Source organism: Sceloporus undulatus, chromosome 3, assembly GCF_019175285.1.
Source record: "Sceloporus undulatus isolate JIND9_A2432 ecotype Alabama chromosome 3, SceUnd_v1.1, whole genome shotgun sequence".
Classification (NCBI taxonomy): Eukaryota; Metazoa; Chordata; class Lepidosauria; order Squamata; family Phrynosomatidae; genus Sceloporus; species Sceloporus undulatus.
The window spans coordinates 255,523,577-255,542,519 of record NC_056524.1 but is presented as its reverse complement, the minus strand read 5'-3'; the positions used below and the strand labels follow the sequence as shown (position 1 = coordinate 255,542,519).

Genomic DNA, 18,943 nt, shown 5'->3' with positions numbered 1-18,943 from the left:
TCCACATCCACTGGGTTAGGGGCACAGGACCCCTGTGAAAGTGGAAACATTGCAAATAAAAAAAAGCATTATTTTTTTTACATGAGAAAACACCTGTTTATGAATCCCAGAGTCCTCTAATACAACTGTATTGTAGAATCATGTTGGAGGACCAACAAATGTCTAGAGAAGTTTTCACTAGTAATCTCTAGGTGTTCTGGTACAACTTCCTAGAGAGAACATATTAATAAAACATATTAATCAAATCCTCAAATAATCAGATCTGCAAAAGTAAAAGCCACAAATGTGGAGGGCCGACTGTATTCCACTGCAGTTGAACTAGCCTGAATTGGCCTCAGCAGAAAGTTCTCCTTCAGGACTGATGGACTGTTTGGAAGTTGCAGCTAAGTAAGCCAGTCTGGATTCTAGCAGCTGCACTTGGCTCCTTTTATGCAGCACAATAATAGTGCTTTGATACAACTTTAAATGCCATGGCTCAGCTGCATCCTGCAGAATCCTGATATTTGTCATTGATCAGGTACTAGAGAGCTTTGTCAAAGAATTTGAAATGCCTCATTTGAGATTCACAAATCTCTAGATTCTGTAGGATGGAACCATGTCAGTTAAAATGGTATCAGTGCTATGGCTGTGTAGAATGAAAGAGATTGTAATCAGAGCTTGTGAATCATTTCCAAGATCAGCCTCCCATATAATGTTCATTGAATGTCACTAGCATGTGAGCCATTATAGCAAGAGTTTATCCTTACCTGGAAATGACTGTAGTTGACAAACCAGATGAAGCTGGTAAAAGTTGTTTTCAAGCTATCAGTGCCACTGTATTCTCAAGAGCCAATGTGAGATCTTTCTGTTTTGACTCTGTGGCCAAGATCATAAATTTCCACATGCAGAGATATGCATTAATCATGTAGTTCAAACCTCGTATAGAATGGTAATATTGTGGAACTGAAGCATGACTCCAAATGCTCAACCAAATGGCATGCACATGCTTGCACAGTGCACAATATGCATCAATGCATATCAGTGTGTAGCAAACATATGTGCAGTGGTGCTACATGCTTCTGCAACCTTGTACTGAATGCAGGTGTTCTCCATCAGACAAAAGTCTCCAATAGCTTCTGTAAGGGAACTTTAGGTACAAATAAGAATTCCAGTTTTTCTTTCTCCAGTTTTCTGTGTACCCTCTTTTGCATTCATCACTTTGGCCTCACTAGCCCTTTAGATGGCTTTAGGCAAATGTTATTGAATGGTTTTGGAATTATGTAAGTTAGCATTTGTTAGGCTAATAATTTCCATGGCAACACCCACTGATGTCAGGTTATCCCACTAAGTACAGGGAAATAAAAAGCAATGGTTGAGCCCAAGAGAGATTGATTGTTGCTCAGTATCACAGCCAACAAAGTGGCATTTGTTAGGAAGCTGTCAGAGTTAAATGTGGATACAGGAAATCTTTACTACAGTTTCAAATGCCATAAATTATATTATCAATGCAAGTAAAACTTTGGGTATTGAAAAGGAACCAAATTGTTTTTGTTGATATATATGGAAACTGTGTTACATTTCCAACAGGTGTGATAAAAATTATGACACAAAATGACAATACAACAATAAATGATTCCCTGAAATATATACAACATACATCATTTTTAATAGCTGAGAAATATTGTAAATGCTGATTCTCTAAATTGGTTTCCAAGGTCATTATACTCTGTATATTTCAGAATTGTATTTTGCAAAACTTCAATAACTCACTAACTCTGATGCAGAACAACAACAATGGGGCAAAAGCTGGCATGTACAATGGGAATATTGTACAAGAGAAGGAAAATACTCAAGGAACAAATTTTATACAGTAATTTATAAAGAGAAAAATATACACAACTGATTTATTCTTGAAAATGTATCATGCTGTATATATTAGGATTCCTGAATAAAATCATGTTTTATTGCACTTTAGCTTGCTTGCGCGCATGCGCGCACACACACACACACACACACATTATTTTTTAAGTGTCATGGAACTGATTTCTAATTGTTTTGTAGTCAGGAATAAGCTTCTGGAAACTATGATTAAATAAATCATAGTTTATTATTTATTTTGCTCACAGGATGTGAGCAAAAGGAAGATGAAAGAACAAGATGGGGCCTGAAAGAACAAGCACGGATTCCACTTATTTTAATTCATTCCAATAAGCCATGGTTGTGTTGAATTACCCCTCCATGCATCTGAAGAAGTAGACTTTAGTGCTACCAATCTCTTTCTCTCAGTCTTAAAGGTGCTACAAGATTCCTTTGAAAACTGATCCATACTAACATGACTATGCCTTTGAACCGAATTATTGCAACATTTAATTCCCATGATATTAAAATGTTCAGGCCACAATCTGCTGTGCACTGAGATCAAACTATTAAGGAGACCCTCAGTTATTGCTGAAAATAGTATCCTAGATTCTCTTCCTCCTGTCTCCTCTGATTTTGTTCTTGTTGTTAACTGCTGTCAAATCGATTTTGACTCATGGCCACCCTATGAATGAGAGACCACCAAGTCACCCTGTCATCAACAGCCCTGCTCAGGTCTTGCAGACTCAGGGCAGTGGCTTCTTGATTGAGTCTATCCATCTGTAATGTGATCTTCCTCTTTTCCTACTACCTTCTACCTTACTGAGTATATTACTGTATTGTCTTTTCTAGTGAGTCATATCTTCTCATGATATGTCTAAAGTACGACAGTCTCAGTTTAGTCATCTTGGCTTCTAGGGAGAGTTACAGAAAGGTAGTCCATTTGGTGACATCTCTTCAGATAACTTTTCCATATTATTTGAGAGCAAAAACGATGTGTGAAGATACTGGTGATAAGCAAATTTTTCCATGAATTTACTGAGCCCATCTTGAGATTCAGCTAGTTCTTGCAGGTACAAGATGAGAGCTTAGAATCTTAGAACTGGAGGGGACCACAAGCACCATCTAATCCAATCCCCTGCCATACAGGAATACACAACTAAAGCACTCAGTTTCCATCTTCCACCAGCACCTCTTCATGAGATGACTGTTTATAGAAGTAACTATGTACTTTATTGTACCATATGTATTTATATCAGGGGTGAGTAAATGTAGCCCCTGGCATTTGTATGGTCCTTGGACCTCAATTTGCAGCCTCAGAATGTTCCCTCCACTAGACCCCCAAAGCCCATGAACTTTGTTTTAAAATTTGCACAGTTTTTGAATGATTTTTGGTAGAAAGCTCCCCAAATGTGTTAAAAAGCACAAATCTACCACCCCATGATGTGATGACACTTCCAATTATTATTTTGAGAGAGATGGCATCTGATAGCAGAGGTATTTGAGCTTGCTGTGGGGTTGTGGCTGGGTACAGGGGAAAAATTGGTTCCTAAGACCCATGCAATTGTCAATGCTTTACACCCTGCCTTTTCTCCAAAGTTGTGTCTCATAGTGACTTACAAAATACAAAGAGGTACAACAACAGAAAATCTCATACAGATAAAATGATTCAAATAGCTATTTCTCAATTGTAATTAAATCATCTGTAGAATCAACATCCATTAAAATACATCCGTAAATGAATACTAATGCAGTACATTAATAAGGACCTTGTAAAACAAGCAATTTGAAAGTCTTTTGAAATGAAAATGTCTTTATGTGCCAGTTGTGGTACAAAAGGAAGAAGCCCATCTAGTCTTCCTGATCTAGTTTGGGAATAACTAGCAAGAAGGCTCTCTCTTGTGTTTTAACTAGGTATGTCTGAATCAGAATTTGTAGTGATTTAGTGTTTGTATCAATGCATTATTAAGCAATTCATTAAGATAAATTAAAATACAATTTGACCATTTAGATTTTTTAAAATGACCATTAACAAATCAAAGCAATACGAAAAAATAACCATTAGTTTAAAAACAACAACACTGCCAGCATTTAACAATTAACACATTTCAATTGTTGAATTAAAAAACAAAACAAATTAGAGCAACAAATTAATGTTAAGCTAATTATTGCTAAATTCTGCCATGCCTTTTGCATAAAACATAGTTCTGAGCTTACTTCTAAGGTGAAACCATTGATTGAGGCATTTTGCATGTCCTAACAAGGCAGATGTAATTCCCTAGAATCATGCACCACCCTGGATATGTCAGATAAGTTCTAATGATTTATGTAGTATCCATCAGCAACATGTTACTAAAGGGGAAAATGATATGCTTGTCTAGTTATTTGGCTATAAGTGGAGGCTATTCCTTTTACACAATGTTATGTGATACTTTGGGCATGTTGCTAATGAGAATTCAAACCATGCTTTGATTCCCAGGATGCATTACAATGTGAAACACAAAAATGTGTGCAACTGTTCCACTTCTGTCATGGGATCCCTTGAATGGAGCTGCCCCCCTGACTGATGGGCATGGCTGATCAACAGACTGCATTTGCATTTGCACCTGTATACGAATTTGTCTAACACATCCAGACAGGTAGTCTGAAATCCAAAAAATGCCAGACATAGAAGTTCACCAGCTGCAGACTGAGAATATCCAGAATCTTATCAGATAAAAAGGTCAGTAATTATTAAAGCAGATAGACAAAAGAATATTGTCATGAGCTTGGATAGGAATGGGAGAGCACTATACCACAGGTCTGTGTCAGGGATGACAGATTTGACTGGACTAGGCCAACAATATTGAAGTCATGGTGGGGTTTCAATAATTGAGTAGGGCAACCAGCTTCCAATTGTGTTTGTGCACTGTCCACAGGGATCAGTATGGCCACTGTGGGAAACAGGATGATGGATCAGGTGAACCTGTGGTTTAATCAAGTGGGATTCTTCCTATGTTCTCCATTGCAAAAGCCACAGGAATAGGAAATGAGGGAAAAGAAATAGTGATAGTAGAATTGGGGAGGTGAAAAAGAGTGTGAGGAGTATAAGGAACATGTCCCATATTGGAAAAAAGGCAGGATATAAAATTAATAAATGAAATGCAAGAAGACAGAAGTACCCTTGCTGGATTACACCAAGAGTCCATCTAAAGATGATGAGAACCCTAAGGAGAAGCAATGAGGTTGTAAACAGAATAGTTTTGGCAGGGAAATTAACTGATCTGAGGGATTGTGTCATGGGTGAAGGCAACACTGAGCTTTTGTTGTTGTTTTTGTGTGCTTCTAAGTCATTTTTTACTTAAGGCACACCTACGTATCATGGGGTTTTCCTGGCAATTTTCTTCAGAGGGGTTTTACAATTGCCTGCCTCTGAGGCTGGGAGAGTTTGACTTGGCCAAAGTCATGCAGTGGGTATACATGGCTGAGCCAGTATTCAAATCCTGACCTCCAGAGTCATTGTCCAATGCTCAAACCACTGCACCACTCTGGTTCTCATTTTGAGTTTATGGACAATTCATTACACAGGATGACAACTGGAGTGTTAGGAAGCCTATACCATTTTAGAGTCCAGTGGTATCAAGACATAAGTATGTACTTCCAGTTGATGCCTTTGTAGCCTCCCATCCCCAATTATTCACCTATGAGATTGAATTTTGTATTTGTCATTAATTTGTCATTAATTGAAAAGGTGTAACACACACACACACACACAGACTGCAGAACAACCAGTGCTTAGCAAATATTGAAATATATTTGATGCTGGCTTCAAAGCTACTGAGACAATTAGTGGGGTTACCATTATTTGGTGGGCTGTTTTTTTTAAACAAACTGCAGCCTGTAAGCCTACTTTTTTCCTGCTGTCTGAGACACAAAAGCTGGAGAGGAGGAGCAGGGCTGTTGAAGGGAGTCCTTTAGACCAGTGCTTTTTTGGGCTATCTGAAGTGAGGGATTGGCATTTATTTTTATTTTTTCAATGTGCCCGTGTGTAGTATCGTATTTGTGCCAATTGTCTATAATTGTTTTTGTCGGAAACTGGCTGTTGGTCCTTGGAAACTTACCAGGGACTGCCAGCCAATGCTTTGGGATCAGCATCAATCTAGAGACCATCACCTACAATTCCCATAATTTCATAGCATTGAGCCAGTGCAGTTAAAGCATTGTCAAACCGGATTATTGTATGGATGCAGAATTCATCTCCAGGAAGGCTGAGAGGTATTTAGATGCCAGTATAGCTTGAATGGCCTAGGAGACTATGCACTTTGACCTTACTGGGGCTGCGATGGGACATAGGTTGGTGCTCATCCTCAGTCAGCAAAATATCATAGCACTGCCCTATGAACAATTTTTATTTCTGGCTGTTGGCACTGGTTGGTAAAGGTTAAGGCTGGCATCCTACATCACCTGGGCAAAGGTGTTACAGATTGTAACACTCCACCCATGAAGTGTCTCTGGCATAGAAGTCAGTTTTCAAGTAATGAAGTGCACTCCAAAAAATCTATCATCATCATCATACTCAATGTGACTCAATGACAACAGTTAAACACCCTCAGCATACTGACTTTTTCTCAATTATTTTTATTCCACTTTGTGCTAATCCAACAAACAACAGATAACAATAAACTACATTACAAAAACAAACCAGGCAACAAGAACACAACAAAACAACACAAATATTGCCTTGATCCTTCTTTCTATCCAGTGTACAGTTCATTATAGTTTACCAATCCTTTTCTCAATTTTTTCCTCTTCTTTTTTCTATGTATTTCATTCTCATTACAGATAAATCTGTCCCAAAAGATATTTAGTCAGAGTTGAGTAACTTGACCCGGTGGTCCTATTATTTTTTGTATTTGCATTTACACACTGAATAAATGGATACCACATTGCCCCAAATTTGTCATCCATCTGGCTTTCTCATATTCATTTAACAGGGAATATTTTTACAACATACAAAATTTAAAAAGCAATGAACCCACCATAAAATTAAAACCAGTTGAAAACATAAGCTGTCAAACAACAGAAGCAACAACAAATAAAACTCCAGCACATTGTTGTGATATGCTCCAGATTTGATCAGAGTAGTGTGGTGCAGGAGATTAACAGTTTCATAACCACTGCCACCACCTCAGCAGCTACAAGTCATACTGCAGTAAATATGCAGATCTATGGTTGTAATATTGGTTGTTTTAACAGACTTTGTTTTTTCTTTTATCATTTATTTATTTATTTATTTGCTACCAATTGGGCCTATATTTATACTAATTAGCAGGATATACATTTTTCAAATGCATATGCTATTTATATATTTCAAATGTTCTTTTCTGTTTGTCTGCTGAGATGTTCAAGAAATAACTTTCTTCTCATCTCTTGTAATACATGAGGGAGTTCATTTTTTTCACAGTCGCCCACATTGGGACAAATAGTACTGATGCATATTTGAAATGGTAATGTTTCATTTTCATTTTCAGACATGGTGCAGTCTGATATTTAGAAATTTGTGTCCTGAAATTTACTTTAATTTTCAGCAGACATTTTTTTATAAAGGCAGACATTTTGACCAAAAAATGTTTTTGGAAAATGAACCTCTAGGTTGATTTGCTAAAATTAATTCATTTTAATACATTCAGAAATGCCTAGGTGACTACTTTTTTCCTACTGACAGAATTATTAATGAGAAGCTTTTGGAAGAATGGCTTATTATTATTATTATTATTATTATTATTATTATTATTATTTAACTGAGAATTTTACTTGGCTATCCAATGGATTTCCATGTTTGAGAGGGGGTTTGAACCTTGGTCTCCTGGAGTAAGATCTTAGCCCAACACTCAGCCACTAAACCACAATGGATCTTATTTGTTATACTTGGTATTTTTTAATTTGAATGGCATTCTCTATGCAGATGTGATTGATAATAATAATAATAATAATTTGTTTTATTTATATACTGCTATTCCAAGATCATAGCGGTGAACAGCAAGTAAGCTAATTAGCAAGTAAGCTAATTTGCCCCCAACAGTCTGGGTACTCATTTTAGCGACCTCGGAAGGATGCAAGCCTGAGTCGAGCTTGGGCCCTTTTGGTATCTTGCTTAAGAACATAACCATATTTATGGTATCTTGCTTAAGAACATAACCATAGGCTGTTCCTTGTCATATCACTATTGTAATATCACCGGGTCCTGCCCCTTTGATATGACGAGAGGCTGACCTCAGGTTTCACATTTTACACTTGGAATTGCAGGACTTGGAATAGTCCTGATCCAGTAACCCTAGGCTGGTGTGTTTTTGCCAATTTGTAGACTTGCCAGCAAAAGCTCATAGAATTCAAGACAGGTGTCAAGTGCATTCAGGTCTAACAAAACCTGGGAATTTCCCTGAGAATCAGCACACTGTGTTACATAAGAGACACATTTTAGATGCATACTGTATTACATAATAGTATCATGTATTTATTTGCTCTATTTATTTGCTTTATATTCTGCTTTTCCTTACAAAAAGTTGGAACAACATGCACAGACTGTTCTCACAGTGAGTTCATACATGAGAAAGGAAGCAAAATAGCATGTTTCCTTTTGTTGTTATTGTTGCATGCCTTCAAGTCATTTCTGACTTACGGCGATCTTAGGGTTGGGTTTTCTGGGGCTGAGAGTGTGAGCCTACCACAAGGTCACCTAGTGGATTTCATGGCCAAGTGGTGAAATCAAAGCTGTAGTTCAGCATTCAAATCACTACACCACGCTGGTTGTCTTACATAATTTTATTTTACTGAATGGAAAGACCTCTGCTTTGACGCCCTTAGAGCATATCTAAAACCAAACTGGGTTGTAACTGTTTCTTGCCCCGAGTCCTCTGCCTTGCTTTTTCTCAGACCTTGTGAAAACAGACACAAAGCATGCCAGGCATCCTTGCACAGAAGCCTGGCATGTTATTAGTGAAAGTGAACAGATACCGTACATATATTCTGCAGGGCATTGAACTGGAGCACCCTGAGAATTTCAGATTTCACTTTAAAAGAGGAGACAGTTTCTAGACTTGGTAGTTCTAAAGGTTATTTTTGAAAGAATATGAGTCATACCAGCTGAAATCACAGGATTCAGAGTGTCAGGTTTCCATACTTTGCATAATTCCTCATTTCATATGCATTGCAAAAACAGGATAAGTTGTTTAAAGTAGCGTACATGGAAGACATCCATTATGCACAATTAAGGAAGTGGGCTGATATGTATAATTTTAAATAGTTCAAAATTTTGCTCTTTTTTGGGGGAAATTTGATCACATAGATAAAGTATGTTAGTATACTCACACTAAGAGTGTACATCTTTGCTTTTTTTCATTCTTGCATGTGAGAAGAGAAGAATTCCAAACGTCTTCCTTATTGGAGAGATTATAAGATTATTTTTGATCAATTTTTTGCATTTCAGGCCTTTGGGGTGGATGTCAAAATTGCACAAGGCTTTTATGTGCAAAATACATATCTTTTTGCCAACTACTTTTTTGCACAAAATACAGGGTTTGTACAGGGGGGGGAATCATTTTGCATTTGCTGTTGCTGTCATTAAAGGGAAAAAACCCTCTGGTCTTAATTCATGCACAAGGGTGACAAATTGTGGAGCAGATGACCATTTTTTGAGCAGTGGGCTTGACTGATGAGAAAATTTGTGACTTTTAAAAAAATCTTTCTACCTTACATATAAGCATTGGTAGCTACAGAAAGATCCCCCTGCACTAAAGGAACTTCCTCAGCCACGAACAACTCAGGATGCATTTATGCTGTAGAAATAATGCAGTTTGACACCAATTTAAATGCAGTAGTTTCATCCTGCAAAATATTGGGACTTGTAGTTTTGGAAGGCATCAGCACTCTTTGGCAGAGAAGGCTAAAGACCTTGTAAAACTACAAATCTAAGAATTCCATAGGATGTAGCTACAGCACTTAAAGTGGTGTCAAACTGCATTATTTCTATAGTGTAGATGCACCCCATTGAACTCCATGTTAACAGGGGACTCTGGACTATGGCGAATCGCTTGTATTTTTCTTTCATCTTTGTGGGTTCAAACAATCTTGTTTCCTCTTTAACTTGAAGAGGTTTACTAAAACAAAATTTTGACTCCCTGACCTTGTTGGGTTCTTATTATGCAAAGCAGTGTACAGTGGTACCTCGGGATACGAAATACCCAGGTTACGAAATTTTCGGGATACGAAAAAATCCCATAGGGAATTATTGTTTCGGGTTACGAATGTTTTTTCGGGTTACGAAAAAACTTTTGGTGCTTTTTTCGGCTTTTTCGCACGGAATCGCGGCTTTTCCCCATTAGCGCCTATGGCAATTCGGCTTACGAAGGCTTTTCGGGTTACGAAAGCGGCCGCGTTACGAATTAATTTCGTAACCCGAGGCACCACTGTACATCTGACATAAGTTGGCTCTGCCTCAGCCGAGCTAATGCAATTGGAGTAGAGTGCCAGTTAGAATTCCAGTGCTGTCATTCATCTTGGAGTACTTGAAATATAATGCAGAAATCTGATTTGGCAGGTGGTTATTTTATCTGCCTACCCCGCGTGTTAAAAAGCCCAGAATAGCATTCTGCCTGACATACAAAAACTTCAGGCAGGGCCAGCATTCTGCTTTTTGTATGCATTAAGATAATTAGAAACATGCAATGGATTTTAAAAAGGTACTTTTAAAAAGAGTCCAATAGTTGTGATAGCCAAGGAAAACTCATTATTGCAAGTGATACCGAATTAAACATTACTGCTTGGGACTTTTTCATTAAACCAATGAGCAAAACAAATGTGTATAGCCTATTTGCTCTTCCTATATCCTATTTACTGCTCTCATCTTCACTACAGAGAGACTGCAGGCTTATCTGTTCCTAATGTCTGTTAAATTGTAACCAGAAATATGTTATCTTGTACAATTTTCAGGTTGTGATCCACTTTCATTTAAATCAATAGAAGTTAAACTGCAATCCTATGTGCATTTAATCACTGTTACAAACCCTTACTGAAATGATCATATTAACCTCAGAATAAATATATTCCATACTGTTTTTTAAGCTGCAGTCTTAAGCACACTTGCCAGGAAGTTAGCCTCATAAAATTCAGTGAGACTTTATTATAAGGACATATATTTAGAGTGGGAAAAATCCTATTAATAAAGTTTCACATTGGTTAATCAAGTCATGCTTTTTCATAAGTAGTGGAAGTCATGGTTTGCACACCCATTTTGAAGAAGAACCCTGGTACTTAAATATTTGAAGGGATGTCATGTTGAGGATGGAGCAAGCTTGTTTTCAGAGAACAAGACCTGGAATAATGGATGCAAGGAAAAGAGATTCCACCTAAACATTATGAGGAACTTCCTGACAGTGAGAGCTGTTCGATAATGGAACACACTCCCTTGGAGTGTCGTGGGGTCTTCTTCTTTGGAGGTTTTAAAATAGAAGCTGAACAGCCATATATCAGGGTTGCTATGATTGAGAGTTCTTGCATGGCAGCGGGTTGGACTGAATGGGTCTTGTGGTCTCTTCCAACTCTATGATTCTATGATTATTATTATTTTTAATCAAAACTGATTCCAGCGTGGTTAGCAACAGTATGGGATCTGATTCTGGATTGTGATTGTTCTTGATAACAAACCATGGTTTCCTACTTCAGACTTGTTACACTTTTTTTTGTCCTTGTATGGTATAATTATTAGATCTGAGTGGAAGTGACATGGAAATAAAATCTGTTAGCGGGAGATTGATCATCGGACAAGAGCCAGCATGTGGTTTGAGCATTGGAATATGACTAGGGAGACCAGGGTTTGAATCCCTGCTTGGTCATGGAAGCCCACTTGTCCACCTTGGGCAGGGGTCGGCAACCTCCGGCCCGCGGGCTGGATGCGGCCCGCGGAGGCCTGCCCACCGGCCCCTGGCTGCTGTTGCTGCCGCCACTGCCGCGGCCGCCCATCGCGGCTTTTCGCCATTCTGGGCGCCGCCATTTTGGGCAGCAAAATGGCGGCACCCAGAGCGGTGAAAAGCCGCGGCGGGTGGCCACGGCGGCGGGCCTCTAGGAGGCCCGCTGCCGTCACTAGGGCCCTCCAGGAGGGCTCCGAGGGCAGCAGGGGGCCTCTGGGGGGCCCTTTGCCGTCGCTGGGGCCCTTTGCCGTTGCTGGGGTCCTCCAGGAGGGCTCCGAGGGCAGCAGGGGCCTCTGGGGGGCCCTTTGCCGTCTCTGGGGCCCTCCAGGATGGCTCCGAGGGCAGCAGGGGGCCTCTGGGAGGCCCAGTGCCATCGCTAGGGCCCTCCAGGGGGCCCTCCAGCGCTGACGGCCCCCACCAGCTTTTTTGTCGGTCTCTGACGGGGCCTGGGGCCCTGTCAGGGGCCAGCAAAGATGAGGAGGCCTGGCCCCCGAAGGGTGGAAGCTCCGCCCCCGGCATGCGGCCCCACCCCTGGAGGGTGGAAGCTCCACCCCGGCACACAGCTCAGAGCAACAACAACAATAATAATGATGAGGAAATTAATTCACTATGTTTCCATTTTGCCCTGTGTTTCCTAGGCTACATTTCCATTTTTTCCTTGAGGCTGAATAAGTGTCCAAACACAAAAAGTGTGTGTTTGTAGTTAATCTATGAATTTGGAAGCAAAAACCCAGGTCTTCACTTTATAACATCTTTGCTGAGGATGGATAGCAGACTTGGAACTAATCAGGAAAATATGGCCTGCTCTGATCCTTTCCCATAGAGAAAGGCTCAGTGTGTAGAAATGGGCAAGTGATTTATTTATTTTTTTATGACAGGAGGATGGCCATAGTCTTTGCTAGAGATTTCGTTGTTATTGTTCAGAGGAGTGCAGAGTGATTGAAGAGCTGATAAACCCACTAGTACATAAACCCACAAATCCACAGCAGTTTTTACTGCTTGCTGACAATATATGTTAATTATTTGTAGTGCAGCAATATCCCAGAAGAAATAGAGTTGTTCCAAACTACAACACGTTTCATTTACCTGATTGCTTGGGAGACAAAGTGATATCACTTATTTATTTAGATTAACATTTCTTACATTTTCTACTCCTCAGGTCCCCAGAATTATAAGATGTATGTATGCATACTTCTGAGCTCTGTGGGGCCACTCATGAATAAATATTGTAAACACAATAATAATTTAAGTCCAATAGATAGATAGATAGATAGATAGATAGATAAGCCATCATTGTGTAGCTGTTAAGTGTTGGAATAGGACTCTGGGAGACCAGGGTTCAAGTGTCTACTCAGCCACTGGGTGACCTTTGCCAAGTTGCACTCTCTCAGACTCAGAATAAGGCAATAGTAAATACCCTCTAAAAAAAAATTTTTTTTGGCCAAAAAAATCCTGTGATAAGTCTGCCTTAGGGTCGTCATAAGCTGGAAATTAGTTGAAGGCACACAACAACTGTATATAGATATAAATAGATACTCCAAACAACTATAGAACAATATATTAAATTGAACAATATCCCAAAAGTTCCACTTATCCAATGAAGTGCCAATGCAAGGCCTGATTGCAGAAATGTTCTGTATGTGTTGCTCAATAGTACAGAAAAGAATCTTGGAGACAAATCATAAAGCCTAAAGTAAAAAATACAACATAGGTGCAAATGCATAGCAGAATTTCCACCATAAAGATTTGCCCTTTTTGTCACATCTTAAAGATATAGTTGAAGTTCCTGCTATCTTATTCAGAATGAAAAGGGCTTAATCCTTCTGTCTGGCAACTTGTATTTCCTCTTCTCTCCACTCCATCAGTTTTTCTTACTGTACTCAGTTTGCAAGAATACCCCCTCTTTTAGGGTTTCCCCACCCTTTGGTTAAACCAGTAATTCACAGGGCTTACACATATAGGGTTTTCCAGGCTCACCAGATGTGGAGACTTCCACAGTGCTCACTGCAATCACCAAGTCTGAGAGCTTTTGCCAGTCCTCAGCTCTGTCACCCATGTAAGCACTTCCTCCTGTCCACCTGGTGTGACACCAACTGTGGGGATTGTCTAATGCAGGGGTAGGCAACCTGCGGCCCGGCGAGGCCTTGGGACCGGCCCCAGCCCGGTCCTGCCACCGATTGTCGCTGGGGCCTTTGGGGGGCAATTGTCTATAGAAGCCTCAGAAACATGCATTTATATTAACATTTTTTTAAAAATCAGCAACTTTTTTCACGTGTCCTCCATTTTTTAAAAAAAGTGTCTTCCATTTGAAAATTTTGTCCTATATTTGTCCTGATTTATGTATATATTTATTTTTTTTAAAAAAATTATTTAATTATTTATTTTTTGGCTTCGGCCCCCCAGTTGTCTGAGGGACAGCAACCCGGCCCCCGGCTCAAAAAGGTTGCCTACCCCTGGTCTAATGCCTTCAAGGTTCCTATGAGGGCTTATACAACTTCCATCTCCAAGGGACACTATCCCACTTTATTCAGTGCTGCCACCACATACACCTTGTCTGACTCCAAGCTTTCAGTTAGCGTTCCCAGAGGCCAAAAATGTATAAAACGAAAAGCAATTATTTGTTTACAGAAGATTAAATCTTTATTACATTGAAAACATCACACACACTGTCACACACACTCCTCTCTAGCTAACTCAGACCCTTAAAATTTGCTGTTGTTCTGTGCCTTCAAGTTGTTTCTGACTTATGGCGACCCTAAGGTAAACTTATCATGGGATTTTCTTCCCAAGTTTCTTCAAAGGGGGTTTGCCATTGCTATCTTCTGAGGCTGAGAGAGTGTGACTTACCCAAAGGCACCCAGTGGATTTCCATGGTCAAGCAGGGATTTGAGCCCTGATCTCCAGAATCATAGTCCAGTACTCAAACTACTACACCATGCAATGTTAACATGCAATTATTCTAATGCAATAGCGAATGAAATCGCTACTAAACACTTGTTTTCACATAAAGTTAGCTCTATCTGCAAAATATTGCTTTTAGAAAGTCAGACTCTTCTGTAAATGCTTCCTGTCTCTACATTATAAAAGTTTATAGGGCATAATCCCATTTTATTTGCTTGGCAAATAAAAAAAAAATCCTGTGTAGATCACAGGTCAAGGAAAAGAGAAAAACTCCCCTGGAAAGATAAGTAATCTCTCAGCTTGCATGAACCTTGTGTTCTTCAGTTGTGTTGTACTACTAAAGTCATCATCCCCACTCAGTGTCCCCACCAATGGAATGAGGGATGATAGTAATTTAATTCATTATATTTGGAGAAAGCCAGGTTGATGGAAACTTTGAATATTTCTCTTGCAAACTAAGGATGTGCCTTTGCTTTTGCATATTCAAGTCAACAGACAACACACTTTGACTATCTATAACTGACCTTTAATACATTTAGGCCAGAAATATAGCAAGAATTCAAATACAACTATGTAGCTACTCCTAAGAAAAATGGAACCAAAACTTTTAAAAGGTTTGTTGGAGAAAATTGACAGAATCCTGAAACAGCTGTTCCCAGATGAGTCAGGGAATGCCAGAAAGAAGAGTCCCGTAATTACATGATATGATAGCTAGTAATTAGAAAAGATGCCAAACCTAAATAAAGGCACCATATCCCTTCTGATCTTGGATGCTAAGTATAGTTTTGACCCTTGTTGGTCAGTTCTGGCTATTATGATGACAATTCTGATAGTATAGAATCATAGAATCGTAGAATTGGAAGAGATCACAAGGGCCATCCAGTCCAACCCCCTGCCCTGCAGGAACACAGAATCAAAGCATCCCTGACATATGGCCATCCAGCCTCTGCTTAAAGACCTCCAGAGAATGAGACTCCACCACTCTCTGAGGGAGTGTGTTACACTGTCATAGAATCATAGAGTTGGAAGAGACCGCATGGGCCATCCAGTCCAACCTCCTGCCATGCAGGAAATCCAAATCAAAGCATCCCCAACAGATGGCCATCCAGCCTCTGCTTAAAGACCTCCAAGGAAGGAGACTCCACTACACTCCGAGGGAGTGTGTTCCACTGTCGAACAGCCCTTACTGTCAGGAAGTTCTTCCTAATGTTGAGGTGGAATCTCTTTTCCTGTAACTTGCATCCATTGTTCCGGGTCCTGTTCTCTGGAGCAGCAGAAAACAAGCTTGCTCCCTCCTCAATATGACATCCTTTCAAATATTTAAACAGGGCTATCATATCACCTCTTAACCTTCTCTTCTCCAGGCTAAACATCCCCAGCTCCCTGAGTCGTTCCTCATAGGGCAAGGTTTCCAGACCTTTCACCATTTTAGTCGCCCTCCTCTGGACACGCTCCAGTTTCTCAATGTCTTTTTTGAATTGTGGTACCCAGAACTGGACACAATATTCCAGGTGGGGCCTGACCAGAGCAGAATACAATGGCACTATTACTTCTCTTGATCTAGACTCTATACTTTTATTGATGCAGCCTAAAATTGCATTGGCTTTTTTAGCTGCTGCATCGCACTGTTGACTCATGTTCAACTTATCATCTACTTGGACTCCTAGATCCCTTTCACATTTACTTTCATTCAGCCATGTGTCTCCCATCCTTTATCTGTGCATTTCATTTTTCCGCCCTAAGTGCAGTACCTTACATTTCTCTGTGTTGAATTTCATTTTGTTAGCTTTGGCCCAGCTTTCTAGTCTATTCAGATCATTTTGAATGTTGATCCTGTCCTCTGGAGTATTAGCTATTCCTCCTAATTTGGTGTCATCTGCAAATTTGATAAGTATGCTCCCAATTCTGTCACCCAGGTCATTGATAAAGATGTTGAATAACACTTTGCCCAGGACAGAGCCCTGTGGGACCCCACTGGTCACTTCTCTCCAGGATGAAAAGGAGCCATTGTTGAGCACCCTTTGGGTTCGGCCGGTCAACCAATTACAGATCCATGTAACAGTTCCTTTGTCTAGCCCACATTTTACAAGCTTGTTTGCAAGTATGTCATGGGAAACCTTGTCAAAGGCCTTACTGAAATCAAGATATACTATATCCACAACATTCCCTTCATCTACCAAGCTGGTAATTTTATCAAAGAAAGAGATCAGATTTGTCTGGCATGACTTGTTTCTCTGAAACCCGTGTTGACTTTTTGTGATTATGGCATTGCCTTCTAGATGTTCACAGACTCTCTGTTTAATGATCTGCTCCAGAATCTTTCCTGGTATTGATGTCAGACTAACTGGACGATAATTGTTGGGATCCTCTTTTTTCCCCTTTTTGAAGATGGAGACAACGTTTGCCCTCCTCCAGTCTGCTGGGATCTCTCCTGTTTTCCAGGAGTATTCAAATATGATTGCCAATGGCTCCTATATTACATTTGCCAGTTCTTTTAGTACCCTTGGATGTAGTTCATCTGGTCCTGGAGACTTAAATTCATTTAGATTAACAAGGTATTCTTCTACTATCTCTTTACTTATTCTGTGCTGAAATTCCCCTATTCTGTCCTCTGCTCCATTATCCTCAGGTTGAGCACCCTTTTCCTTTTCTGAGAAGACTGAGGCAAAGAAGGTGTTGAGTAATTCTGCCTTTTCTCTGTCTTCTGTTAGCATTTTGCCATCTTCTCCACGCAGTGGCCCTACCGTTTCCTTCTTCTTCCTTTTGCTGCGGACATATCCAAAAAAGCCCTTTTTGTTGTTCTTAACCTCTCTAGCAAGCCTGAGTTCATTCTGCGCTTTAGCTTTTCTGATTTTACCCCTACACATGCCTGCTATTTCTTTGAATTCCTTTTTTGTGATTTCCCCCTTTTTCCATTTCTTATACATGTTCCGTTTCAAACTCAGCTCAGTTGAAAGTTCCTTAGTCATCCATCCTGGTTTCATGAGACACCTCCCATTTTTCTTTCTCACTGGAACTGTTTGAAATTCTGCCTTCAGTATCTGTCTTTTGAGAAACTCCCATCCGGCCTGAATTCCCTTCCCTTTTAGTATTTCTGACCACGGGATCACCCTCAATACTTCTCTAAGTTTACTGAAATCTGCTCTCCTAAAGTCTAGAATGCATGTTTGACTATGCCTGGCTTCTCCTTTCCATTGTATAACAAACTCCAGGAGAACATGGTCACTTCCACCTAATGATCCCACCACTTGCACCCCATTAACTAAGTCATCCTTGTTGGTTAGGATCAGATCTAAAATAGCTGACCCCCTTGTTGCCTCTTCCACCTTTTGGACCATGAAATCGTCTTCCAGGCAAGTGAGGAATTTGCTAGACCTTGTGAATTTGGCTGAGTTTGACTTCCAGCAAATATCAGGGTAGTTGAAGTCACCCATCACTACTACATCTCTCTTTTCTGACTGTGTGGTCATCTGTTCTAGAAAGATATCATCCAATTCCTCAGTCTGACTTGGGGGTCTGTAGTAGACTCCCACCATAACATCCTTGTTGTTTCCCTCCCCTTTGATTCTTATCCAGATGCTCTCCACCTGGCTCCCATGATTGATGTCCTGGATCTCTTCACTGGTGTAAATATCTCTGACATATAGTGCTATTCCTCCTCCTTTCCTGTTTGGCCTATTTCTCTTAAAAAGGTTATACCCCTCTATTTCCACATTCTAATCATGAGACTCATCCCACCAGGTTTCAGTGATGCCTATTATATCATATTTGCTTTGTTGTACTAGGAGTTCAAGTTCATCTTGCTTATTTCCCATGCTCTGTGCATTAGTGTAGAGGCATTGCAGACCACTGATCCCATTTACTTGTTGCTTGTGCAAGTTTATTTGCCTACCACTGTTGTGTCCTTGCACTTTTTTTCTTGTTTCCTCTATGTCTGTTTGACTATTTTCTCCAGCCCTTTCACCTTCCTTAATATTGTCTCCCTTCCCCACGGAACTCAGTTTAAAGCCCTCCTGATGAAGTTCTTGAGACTGTTGGCAAAAACATTTCTTCCAACTGGCGTGAGATGCAACCCGTCCGTTGCAAGAAGTCTCTCCTCATGGAACCGCAGCCCATGATCCAAATCGTTCTCGGTGGCACATCTGCGAAGCCAGTTGTTCACATCCGCTATTTTCCTCTCCCTTCCTGTACCGTGCCCTTCGACTGGCAGAAGAGACGAGATGACAACCTGTACATCCATTCCTTTCAGCTTCCTATCAAGC

At 40.1% G+C, this 18,943-nt stretch overlaps 1 protein-coding gene across 3 annotated transcripts in view; it reads left to right on the top strand.

The window, feature by feature from the left end:
• Positions 1–18,943, top strand: part of PLD1 (phospholipase D1) — a 149,895-nt gene that overhangs the window by 16,329 nt on the left and 114,623 nt on the right. Inside the window, exon 2 of one of the 3 annotated variants that reach the window (XM_042456830.1) lies at positions 4,316–4,558. The exons of the other annotated variants lie outside the window; for them this stretch is intronic. The gene's annotated coding sequence lies outside the window, so the exon portion shown is untranslated. The remainder of the gene's footprint in view (positions 1–4,315; positions 4,559–18,943) is intronic. 3 annotated transcript variants of the gene reach the window in all.